This window comes from Bos javanicus, unplaced genomic scaffold (genome assembly GCF_032452875.1).
Source record: "Bos javanicus breed banteng unplaced genomic scaffold, ARS-OSU_banteng_1.0 tig00001919_1, whole genome shotgun sequence".
Taxonomy (NCBI): Eukaryota; Metazoa; Chordata; class Mammalia; order Artiodactyla; family Bovidae; genus Bos; species Bos javanicus.
In genome coordinates this window covers 50,313-63,194 of record NW_026893787.1, presented here as the reverse complement: position 1 = coordinate 63,194, position 12,882 = coordinate 50,313, and positions in this window count along the sequence as shown.

The window sequence follows — 12,882 nt, the reverse complement described above, 5'->3', positions numbered from 1 at the left end:
TTTACAATATTGTGTTGATTTCTGCTGTATATCAACATGAATCAGCCATGGTATGCATATGTTCCCTCTCTCTTGAATCTCCCTCCCACCACATTCCATCATGCTAAGTTGTCACAGAGCAGCGGATTTGAGCTCCCTGCATGATAGTGCAAATTTCCACTGGCTATGTCTGCATCTCCATTGCTGCTCTGCAGATAGGTTTATCAATACCATCTTTATAGAGTCCATATATATGCACTAATATATATTTGTTTTTCTCTTTCTGACTTACTTCACTCTGTTTAATGTTCTTGGTTCATCCACCTCATTAGAACTGAGTCAAATGCATTCTTTTTATGGCTGAGTAATATTGTGTATTACTCACACATCATGAGAGTACATCATGAGAAACACCAGGCTTGAACAAGAAGCACAAGCTGGAATCAAGATTGCCGGGAGAGATATCAATAACCTCAGATATACAGATGACACCACCCTTACGGCAGAAAGTGAAGAGGAACTAAAAAGCCTCTTGATGAAAGTGAAAGAGGAGAGTGAAAAAGTTGGCTTAAAGCTCAACATTCAGAAAACTAAGATCATGGCATCCGGTCCCATCACTGCATGGGAAATGGATGGGGAAACAGAGGAAACAGTATCAGAGTTTATTTTTTTGGGCTCCAAAATCACTGAAGATGGTGATTGCAGCCATGAAATTAAAAGACACTTACTCCTTGGAAGGAAAGTTATGACCAACCTAGACAGCATATTAAAAGCAGAGACCTTACTTTGTCAACAAAGTTCCGTCTAGTCAAGGCTATGGTTTTTCTAGTAGTCGTGTATGGGTGTGAGATTTGGACTGTGAAGAAAGCTGAGTGCTGAAGAATTGATGCTTTTGAACTGTGGTGTTGGAGAGGACTCTTGAGAGTCCCTTGGACTGCAAGGAGATCCAACCAGTCCATCCTGAAGGAGATCAGTCCAGGGTGTTCATTGGAAGGACTGATGTTGAAGTTGAAACTCCAGTACTTTGGCTACCTCATGAGAAGAGTTGACTCATTGGAAAAGACCCTGATGCTGGGAGGGATTGAGAGCAGGAGGTGAAGGGGACGACAGAGGATGCGATGGCTGGATGGCATCACTGACTCGATGGACATGAGTTTCAGTAAACTCCTGGAGTTGGTGATGGACATGGAGGCCTGGCGTGCTGCAGTTTATAGGGTTGCAAAGAGTCAGACATGACTGAGCAACTAAACTGAACTGAATATTGTGTATATGTACCACAATCTCTGTATTCATTCATCTGTATTCATTCATTCATTCATCTGTTGACATCTAGGTTGCTTTCATGTCCTAGCTATTGTAAATAGTGCTGCAGTGAACATTGGGGTACATGTGTCTTTTTCAATGATGAAACCATACCTCAGGGTGTATATCCAGTGGTGGGATTGTTGGGTCATATGGTAGTTTATTCCTAGTTTTTTGAGGAATCTCCATACTGTTCTCCATAGTGGCCATATCAGTTTACATTCCCACCAAGAGTACAAGAGAGTTCTCTTTGGTTCACACCTTCTCCAGCATTTGTTTGTAGATTTTTTGATGCTGGCCATTCTGAACAGTATGATGTGATACCTGATTGTACTTTTGATTTGCATTTCTCTAATAATGAGAGATGTTAAGCATCTCTTTATATGTTTATTAGCCATTTGTATATCTTCTTAGGGAAGTGTCTGTTGAGGTTTTCTGCCCAATTTTTGATTGGGTAGTTTATTTTTTTGTTATTGAGCTGAATGAGCTGCTTATATATTTTGGAGGATAATCCTTTGTTAGTTGTTTCATTTGTTATTATTTTCTCCCATTCTGAGGGTTGTCTTTTCACCTTGCTTATAGTTTTCTTCACTGTGCAAAAGCTTTTAAGTAGGTGCCATTTGTTTATTTTTGCTTTTATTTCCATTACTCGAAGAGGCAGGTCATAGAGGATCTTGTCAAAGAGTGTTCTGCCTATGTTTTTCTCTAAGAGTTTTTATAGTTTCTGGTCCTACATTTAGATCTTTAATCCAATTTGAGTTTCTTTTTAATGTATGGTGTTAGGGAGTGTTCTAATTTCATTCTTTTATACGTAGATGTCCAGTTTTCCCAGCACCACTTATTGAAGAAACTGTCTCTTCTCCACTGTATGTTCCTGACTCCTTTGTTAAAAATAAAGTGCCCACAGGTGCCTGGGTTTATCTCTGAGCTTTCTATCCTCTTCCACTGGTCTGCATTTCTGTTTTTGTGCCAGTACTCTGCTGTCTGAAGACTTTAGCTTTATAGACTGAAGTCAGGAAGGTTGATCCCTCCAGTTTCATTCTTCTTTCTCAAGATTGTTTTGGCTTTCAGTACATTTTGGATGTAAGTGCTATCAAGGAACAGCTAGTTGACAAGTCTAGACAGCATATGGAAAAACAGAGACATCTTTTTGCCCACAAAAATCCATATAGTTAAAGTGATAGCTTTTCCAATTGTCATGTATGGATGTGAGAGTTAGTCTATAAAGAAGGCTGAGCCTTAAAGAATTAATGCTTTTGAACTGTGGTGCTGGAGAAGACTTTAGAGAGCTCCTTGGCCTACAAAGAGATTAAACCAGTCAATCCTAAAGGAGATCAATCCTGAATATTCATTGGAAAGACTGATGTTGAAGCTGAAGCTCCAATAATTTGGCCATCTGATGTGAAGATCCAACTCTTTGGAAAAGACTGATGCTGGGAAAGATTGAATGCAAGAGGAGAAGAGAGGAAGATTACATGATGGTTAGATAGCATCACTGACACAATTGATTGAGCAAACTCCAGGAGATAGTGGACAGAGGAGCCTGGCATGCTATAGTCCATGCGGTCACAAAGAGTCAGACATAACCTAGCAACTGAACAACAACAACACACAAATGTAGCTCACCAATAAATATTGTTAAATTAGTTGCAAGATTGTTAGGCCAGGAATCAACAAGCTTTCTAATTCTATGACCTATGCCTCTTTCTACACGAATATTACAGTTGATTTTAAACATTTACTGAAAGAACAGATTTCTAATTCTGTGTCTGCTACAAACTAGCATAACATTAATTATGTGTATAGAGCCACTATATATGTGACTTTTGTGGGCAAAGTGATGTCTCTGCTTTTCCATATGCTGTCTAGGTTTGTCATATCTTTCCTTCCAAGGAGCAAGCATCTTTTAATTTCCTGGGTGTAGTCACTGTCCACAGTGATTTTTGAGCCTAAGAAAATAAAGTCTGTCACTGCTTCCACTTTTACTCTTTCTATTTGCAATGAAGTGATGGGACAGGATGCTATGATCTTAGTGTTTTAATGATGAGTGGCAATGTATATGGTTATGTATATAGGGCCACCTTCCTCTTAAGGGACTTCCTCATCTATTAAATATGGGTGTTGAAGCCAATATCTTATGATATCTGGACCCATCTAGAATTCAGTAATCTATTTCTCACTACTCAATGTTTGATTATATGTAATGAAAACACATTTTTAAATTGAGGATTTTGACACATAGTTGGGGATATATCCCTCTGATGTGAAATGCCTAAGGTCAAAAGAACAAAAGGGTTTGTGGGATTTCTGGCTGTTTTGTGACTAGCTTTACAGGGTCTCACAAATGCTTGTCATATCTTAGGAGGGAAGCTCTAAATGGGAGACACTATAGTGGATGAAAGTGCTCTGTGAATTTCAGGCATAAAAAATATAGGGCTCCAAGTGCAGTTTCCCTACATTTGCATAAAATGTAAGTACTTCTGAAAAGCTCAGAACACAATCTTTGTTGTCCCCAGTCTAGGCTTGAACAAGCCAAATTTGTCAACTCTTCCAACAGCTCTGTGATCATGGACAATTTCCTACCCTCTGAACAGTGGAAAGTACAGGTCTTCTTCTAAGGAGAAAGAATAAGAAGAAACATTGACAGAGGGAATATAGGCTATTTTCTATTTATTTTTGTGTTTTTAGGCTGTCACCTCAGTTATCACATTTGTACAATGAGACCTCAGTTATCACATTTGTACAGTCAATTACTATCACCTCACCTTTGCTAGAAAGATTCTACGTGACCTGAATGTTACTCTTTGAGCACCTTTCTCACATCATATACAGTGCTTAGTGCTCTCACACACCTCATCTCTGAGAAAATGCTTTGTATACCTTTAAACACCATCCAGACTATAGAATTAAGGTATTGTGAATTCATGACTTATTCTGGTGACAACTTCCATCTTCCAGAAGATACAGGAAGCATAAGGGGGTAACTGGAACTAATTCTTTTTGTTTGTTTTGGGAGTTGAATCTGAACTTTACTGGTGGGACACAAATTTAAAATCAGAGCAGCACATTTGAGGAACAAGTCACTGTATACAATGTTAAAGAGTAGAAATGCAATTGTAGAGGCATTTCACACACAGAAAGTAATAAAGCAAAGACTGAGCAAGCAGATGGTATCATCACAGGAAAGGAGATCTCTAGAGTGCTAAATAGAGGTTTTGGTAGAGCAAACAGACCAACGCTCTAACTGGACATAATACTAAACAACAAAGACTTATGGAGAACATGATATTAGTATCATGTAGGATTTTTCTTCACAAATTAGAAAACAGAGGTGACCTACATTTTTTCTCAGTAGATCTTTCTAGATCCAATGAACAATATTCCACCTTTTTCCCCTCCAACTCTCATATTTCATAGCTTTCCTTCCAAGGAGCAAGCGTCTTAATTTCTTGACTGTAGTCATTGTCCACAGTGAATTTGAAACTCAAGAAAATCTGTCACTGCTTCCACTGTTACCCTGTCTATTTGCAATGAAGTGATGGGACAGGATGTAATTATCTTACTGTTTTTAATGTTGAGTGGCAAGCCAGGTTTTCACTCTCCTTTTTCACCCTTATCAAGAGGCTCTTTTAGCTTCTCTCCGCTTACTGCCATTAGACTGGTATCATCTGCCTATCTGAGATTGTTGTTATTTTTCCTGGCATTCTTGATTCCAACTCGTGACTCACCCAACCTGGCATTTCACATGATCTACCCTGCATTTAAGTTAAATAAACAGAGTGACAATATACAGCCTTGATGTACTCCTTTCCCAGTTTTGAACCAGTCCATTTTTCCATGTCTGGTTCTAACTGATTCTTCTGGACCTGCCTACAGGTTTCTCAGGAGGCAGGTAAAGTGGATTGGTACTTCCATCTCTTAAAGAATTTTCTACAGTTTGTTGTGATCCACACAGTCAAAGGCTTTAGCGTAGTCAATGAAGCAGAAGTAGATGTTTTACTGGGACCCCTTGCTTTCTCCATGATCCAACAAATATTGGCAATTTGATCTCCGGTTCCTCTGCCTTTTCTAAACTCATCTTGTATGTCTGTAAGTTCTTGGTTTATGTACTGCAGAAGCCTAGCTTAAAGGATTTTGAACATAACCTCGCTAGCATGGGAAATGAGCGCAACTGTGCATTAATTTGAACATTCTTTGGCATTGCTGTACTTTGGAATTAGAATGAAAATTGACCTTTCCAAGTCCTGTGGCAGCTGCTGTTTTCCAAATTTGCTCTATTGAGTGCAGTACTTTAGCAGCAGTATCTTTTAAGATTTTAAATAGCTCAGCTGGAATTCCATCACCTTCACTGGTTTTGGTCATAGTAATGCTTCCTAAAACCTACCGACTTCACACTCTAGGATATCCAGTTCTAGGTGAGTGACCACATCATTGTGATTATCTGGATTGTTAAGACCTTTCTTGTATAGTTCTTCTGTGTATTCTTGCCACTTCTTAATCTCTTCTGCTTCTGTTAGGTCCTTGAGTTTTCTGTCCCTTATCATGCCCATCCTTGCATGAAATGTTTCCTTGATAGCTCCAATTTTCTTTTTTCTTTTTTTATGTCCCAGTGCCTTAATTTTTTTTCTTTTTTTTAAATTTTATTTTATCTTTAAACTTTACAATATTGTATTAGTTTTGCCAAATATCGAAATGAATCCGCCACAGGTATACCTAGGCTCCCCATCCTGAACCCTCCTCCCTCCTCCCTGATGGTCACTACATAATGACCAATTTTCTTGAAAGAGATCTCTAGTCTTTCCCATTCTATTCTTTTCCTCCATTTCTTTGCATTGTTCATTTAAGAAGACCTTCTTTTCTCTCCTTGTTATTCTGTGGAAACTCTGCATTCGGTTATGTATATCTTTCCCTTTCTCCTTTGCCTTTTGCTTCTCTTCTTTCCTTGGATATTTGTGAAGCCTCCTCAGACAACCACTTTGCCTTCTTGCATTTCTTTTTCTTTGGGATGGTTTTGGTCACTGCCTCCCATACACTGTTACAGACTTCCGTTCATAGTTCTTCAGATGCTCTGTCTACCAGATCTTATCCTTGGAATCTATTCATCACCTCCACTTATAATTATAAGAGATTTGATTTAGGTCATAGCTGAATTGCCTAGTGATTTTCTCTATTTCCTTCTATTTAAGTTTGAATTTTGCAATAAGCAGCTGATGACCTGGGTCACAGTCAGCTCCAGTTCTTGTTTTGCTGACCATGTAGAGTTTCTCCATCTTTGGCTGCAAAGAACATAATCATCTGATTTCAATTTTGACCAGCTGGTGATGTCCATTTGCACAGTCATCTGCTGGGCTGTTGGAAAAGGATGTTTGCTATGACCAATATGTTCTCTTGGCAAAACTTTGTTAGCCTTTGTCCTGCTTCATTTTGTACTCCAAGGCCAAACTTGACTATTACTTTAGGTATCTCTTGACTTCCTATCTTTGCATTCCAATCCCCTATGATGAAAAGGATATCTTTTTTTTTTTTTTTTCTTAATATTAGTTCTAGGTCTTGTAGGTCTTCATAGAACCAGTCAGCTTCAGCTTCTTTGGCATCAGTGGTTGGGTCATAGACTTGGATTACATGTTGAATGGTTTGCTTTGGAAATGAACCAAGATCATTGTTATTTTTGAGATTGCACCCAAGTACTACATTTTAGACTCTTCTGTTGACCACGGGGGCTACTATATTTCTTTTAAGGGATTCTTGTCCACAGTTGTAGATATAGTGGTCATCTGAGTTAGATTCACCTGTTCCTTTCCAGTTTAGTTCACTGACTTCTAAAATGTTGATGTTCACTCTTGCCATCTCCTGTTTGGTCACTTTGAATTTACCTTGATTTTTGGACCTAACATGCCAGGTTCCTATGCAATATTGTTCTTTATAGCATCAAACTTCACTTTCCCCAGCAGATGCATCCACTACTGAGCATCGTTTCCACTTTGCCCCAGTACTTAATTCATTCTGGAGCTATTAGCAATTGTCTTCCCCTCTTCCCCAGTAGCTTATTGGACAGCTTCCAACCTGAGGGGCTCATCTTCTGGTGTCATACTTTTTGCCTCTTCGTACTGTTCATGAGGTTCTCCAGGCAAGAATACTGGAGTGGGTTGCCATTTCCTTCTCCAGGAAATATACACAAACTACATTTGTGTGTTGTTGTTGTTGTTGTTCAATCAATCAGTCATGACCGACTATTTGTGTAGTTCTTTATAATTTATTTTACATAGTTCTTACATGTATGATTTCACTTTATTCTCATGATGGTCTTTTATTTTAAGCCCACATCATGGATGAGGTGATTGGGTCAAGGGTTCACTGACGGTCAGAGAGCTGGTCCAGGGAGCATATTATTTGTGTATTTTATAGATCCTATACTACTTTATTATTATTGTTATTCCTTCTGCTTTCCTTTGGATTAAGTGATTTTTTTCTAGGTCATATATTAATATTTGCAGGGCATCACTTCAAGCTAGAGGGGATTCACTCTATTTAGTACAGAAGCTTCTTATAACCAAAAGAGAGAGAGAGAGACAGAGAGGATAAGCAAGCTAGGGAGAAATTGAGAATGAATATTCCCTAGCCTGCAGAGATGGGTGGTTACAATGATGCTTGCGTTTCAGAATTTCTCTTCTCCAAGGTCCTTGACAGTGTATATGCATCACACAAACACAGTGGTTTTTATGATACCTCATTAAATACCTTAGAATTCACCAGTTAGGTGGAGAACTGCTCACTCATGATAGCTGAGATCTGTTTCCCTTAGGTAGCCTCTGTTTGTCTTGCCACAGCTGATTGTATCCTGTTGTCTAAGGCAGCCTATTGAGATTTTTTTGTCTTTTGAAGTTTCAAATAACTCCTGATTTCATCAAGGATTACCCTTATTTTTTATCTACCAATATTCTTGCTGTTTAGGGTGATTTCTGAGAGGATAAGGGGAGAGAAAATTCACTATTCAGTTAATCAAAAAGCAGAAATCTTAACTCTCTAGTACTCTTTAACTTTGATAATATACCTGCCAATATGTACACAAAGTTGCATGCATATTAAGTTGCTTCAGTTGTGTCCAACTCTTTGTGATGCCATGGACTATAATCGGCCAGGCTCCTCTGTCTATGGGATTTTCCAGGGAAGACTACTGGAGTGGATTGCCATTTCCTTCTACAGGGGAATTTTCCAGACTCAAGGATTGAACCCACATCTCCTGAGGCTCCTGCATTGGCAGGCAGATTCTTTATCATTAGCGATACCAGGGAAGACTGTACACAAAGTTAGACTTGCTTTAAAGATGAGAAATTTAACCTAGAGTAATGGAAGCAAAAGTAAAAAAGTGAGACCTAAGCAACTTAAAAACTTTTGCAGAGCAAAGGAAACCATAAACAGAGTGAAGAGACAATCTGTGGAGTGGGAGAAAATAGTTGTAAACTATGAGACTGACGAAAGCTTAATTTCCAAAATATATGAAAAGTTCTTACAACTCATAAACAAACAAACAAAAAAAAATACAACTCGATAGAAAAACGGGCATAAGAACTAAACAGACATTTCTTCAAAGAAGACGTACAGATGGCCAACAGCCACATGAAAAGATGCTCAATATCATTAATGATTAGGAAATCCAGTTCAAAACTATAATGAGGTATCACCTCACACTGGTCAGAATGGACATCATTTAGAAGTCTACAAATAATAAATGATGAAGAGGGTATGGAAACAAAGGTACCTCCTTATATTGTTGATGTGATTAGAAATTGGTGCAGTCACAGTATGGAATTGCAGAACAGTATGGAAATTCCTCAAAAAAACTAAAAATAGAGTTGCCATTTTATCCAGCAATCCCATTCCTGGGAATATCCCCAGACAAAACTATAATTCAAAAAGATACATGCATCCTTGTGTTCATAGCAGCAGTACTAAGAATAGCCAAGATGTGAAAGCAACCTAAATGCCTGCTGGCAGATGAACGGGTAAAGAAGATACAGTATGTGTATATACATATACATACATCTTCTTTATCCATTCATCTAGGTTTGTGATACATACATATATAGACACATGCATATACTGTATATACACATACAATGGAATATTATTCAGCCATGAAAGAGAATGAAATAATGCCATTTGCAGTAACATGGATGGACCTAGAGATTATCATACTGTGTGAAGCAGAGAAAGACAAAAATCATATAGCACTTATATGTGGAATTAATAAAAAAAATGAACTTATTTATAAAACTCACAGAAATAGAAAACAAACTTAAGGTTAATAAAAGGGAAAGGAGAGGGAGGGATAAATTAGAAGTTTAGGATTATCAAATACATACTTTCACATATAAAAGAGACAATGACCTACTGTATAACATCAGGAACTATATTCAATATGTTGTAATAACGTACAATGGAAAAAGAATCTGAAAAAGAATGTGTGTGTATAACTGAATCACTTTGCTGTACGCTAGAAACTGCTACTGCTGCTGCTGCTGCTGCTGCTGCTAAGTCGCTTCAGTCGTGTCCGACTATGTGCGACCCAATGGACGGCAGCTCACCAGGCATCCCCGTCCCTGGTATTCTCCAGGCAAGAACACTGGAGTGGGTTGCCATTTCCTTCTCCAATGCATGAAAGTGAAAAGTGAAAGTGAAGTCGCTCAGTCGTTTCCGACTCTAGCGACCCCATGGACTGCAGCCCACCAGGCTCCTCCGTCCATGGGATTTTCCAGGCAAAAGTATTGGAGTGGGGTGCCATTGCCTTCTCCGACGCTAGAAACTAAAACACTCTAAATCAGCTATATACTTCAATGAAATAATTATTTAGCCAATTAATTAAAAGGAGAGGAGTTTGAGGATTATTGGGATTGAACTAGGGCCATGTAGCTCAGTAAGAATGAATGGGCAGAGTCTTGAGCCATAATTCTCTATATATTGAACCACTGATTCAGTATATTCAATATATTGATTCCTTTATCCATGCAGGAAAGCTTTTATTGCTCTACTGCTTTTAGTGATATCTAATTCCATGATGGTAGCTTTGTTTACAAGCTGGAGTATAAATACTAAATTTCAACCTATACTGGAGGAACTATAATGAACTAAACCCAAAAGAAGAACCGAAAATGACTCAAGAAACCCAATATTGGGTCCTTTGATATACTTGCCTTGAATTTGAACTTTTTTGACATCATCTTTTTTAATCTTCACAACCATGCTGAGCTGCCAGTATTATCCTTTAGATGGAGAAACTGAGGTAGGAGAACCTAAATGACTTCTTAAAGTCCCATGTTAGAAAGTGTTAGTAATCTTTTACCATATTAAGTGAATTAATTGTGTCTTAACTTCTACTCTGGGCTTCTGTAAAGATAAAATCAAATGATTAACAAAAGGGCTTCCCAGATGTTTTCCTTTCATGCCATAAATCATGTGATATTGCTACTTTCTGTGGACTAAGGGGCCACATCTCTGAGCAGCATTGTAATCACACCCAACCCTTAGCTCAGCCTGTTTTCAACCTGCAGTTTGTAGCCATCTCTTAGTTCCTATGAGGTAGGTCACTGTCTTGTTTCACCAATGAGGCAGCTGGTGCAGAGTGAGCTTAAGTAATCTTTCTAGGGTCAGCAGTGGTCCCAGGGGAGAGAGGTGAGACTGGGCTTCTCCATCCCAGGCTCAGCAGAGACCATGAGGTCTCTGCTAACAAGTGTTCAGTCGCCTCAACTCCCTTCATAACCTGCTCTTGGAAAAGATGCCTTCTCTCACTCCTGCTGTCAGCCAGAGTGTGGTCTACACCAGGACAACAGATGGGAGAGAGGAAGATCAAATCAAGGATTTTATGCACAAGAAGCTTGTTTTCATTATTTAGTTTCAAGTATTTTAGACCATGAAGTGAAGATCATTTTGGTTAAAAGTTGCTGCTAATAACATTTTTTAAAATAAAAAATTATGTTGAGAAGGGCTATAGGGAAAGGAGCCAGCTAATTTTGGGAGGACTGTCAACCGGGAGAAAATGAATTATATTTCCATGTGTTCTTTTGGCTGTTTTTAGTTTCACAAAGACAGTACATAAATATATAACCATACAAGCATGGCTAGCTTAAAAAAATCAAGGAGAGAGATGATATGCAATTAGCCCCCAAAAGCCTGACTTTTAAATCCTTGCATTTTGAATCAAAATAGTCTCAGATTTCACCCAGTGGAATCCAAGTACTTTTGGAGAATTTTATTTTTCTCCTTAAGTGGTCTTTTAATATATAGACCACTTAAGTGGTCTATATATAGTGGTCTTTTAATATATAATTTCATATACAGTTCTGTTTTGAGGATAGCAAGTATGCAAGCAAGAAGAGGAAAAGAAAGTACACCTAATATGAAGGTAGGGGTTTCAGAACTTTTGTATTCATGTATGAAGTCCATTATCTCTCATGATAACTTTGTTAACAACATCCACAAATGAACTTGGAGTCCTCTTTTGTAAAACAGATCTGGAATCATATGACAAGAATGAGTCTCACATAGATGGTATATTTTCGGCTTTAAAGACAAAAGTTTTCACATTCTTCTTTGGAGAAAAATTACTTTTGAAATCTTTTCTTCACCCAGACACTTTTAGAGATAAGAGCTCACAAGTCTTGATATTATTTCATTTTTGTTATGTGCATTTGTCAAGAAACTGAGATAGGATACAGCTACTCACAAGTGATGGTTGTGAAACAGTGAAACTTGACAGCATTTCATTTCCTTTGTGTTCTGATTATACATTCATCAGAAAGCCTGTCTCTTCAAGTTCAGCTAGAAATTGGTAGAATTCAAAAAATCAAGCTGGCAAAGAACTGTCCTATTTTGGGTATCATCTTACATTTTAGAGAAGTTGCTTGGTTGAGTCATTGTTAAAGCTTTAGATTCTTCTTTCATTCTTGGGACCAATTATTCACAGATCACATTTCTATAGGCCCTCTAATAGCTTTTGCCACACAAATTAAATGCCAGGATATTTCATATATATGTGTGTCAATATATTTCATATATATGTATAAATATATTTCATATATCAGAGAAGGCAATGGTGACCCAACTCCAGTGCTCTTGCCTGGAAAATCCCATGGACAGGGGAGCCTGGTAAGCTGCAGTCCATGGGGTTGCTGAGTTAGACACGACTTAACGACTTCACTTTCACTTTTCACTTTCATGCACTGGAGAAGGAAATGGCAACCCACTCCAGTATTCTTGCCTGGAGAATCCCAGGGTTTGGAGAGCCTGGTGGGCTGCCGTCTATGGGGTCGCACAGAGTTGGACACAACTGAAACAACTCAGCAGCAGCAGCATATTTCATATATATAAATTCTGATTGACAAACATTGAAATGCTGGATATATATATATATATTTATTTATATATATATTTATATATATAAATTCTGATTGACAAACATTGAAATGCTGGATATATCAGAATTTATAAAATACAGAGATTACAACTGGATGCTAACATCCAGATTTATTGAGCTCATTTTATGTGTGAAAATGAGAAACCCTTGTGCAGATGCTGGATTTCCTAGCGTCTTTGTCACTCTGTTTT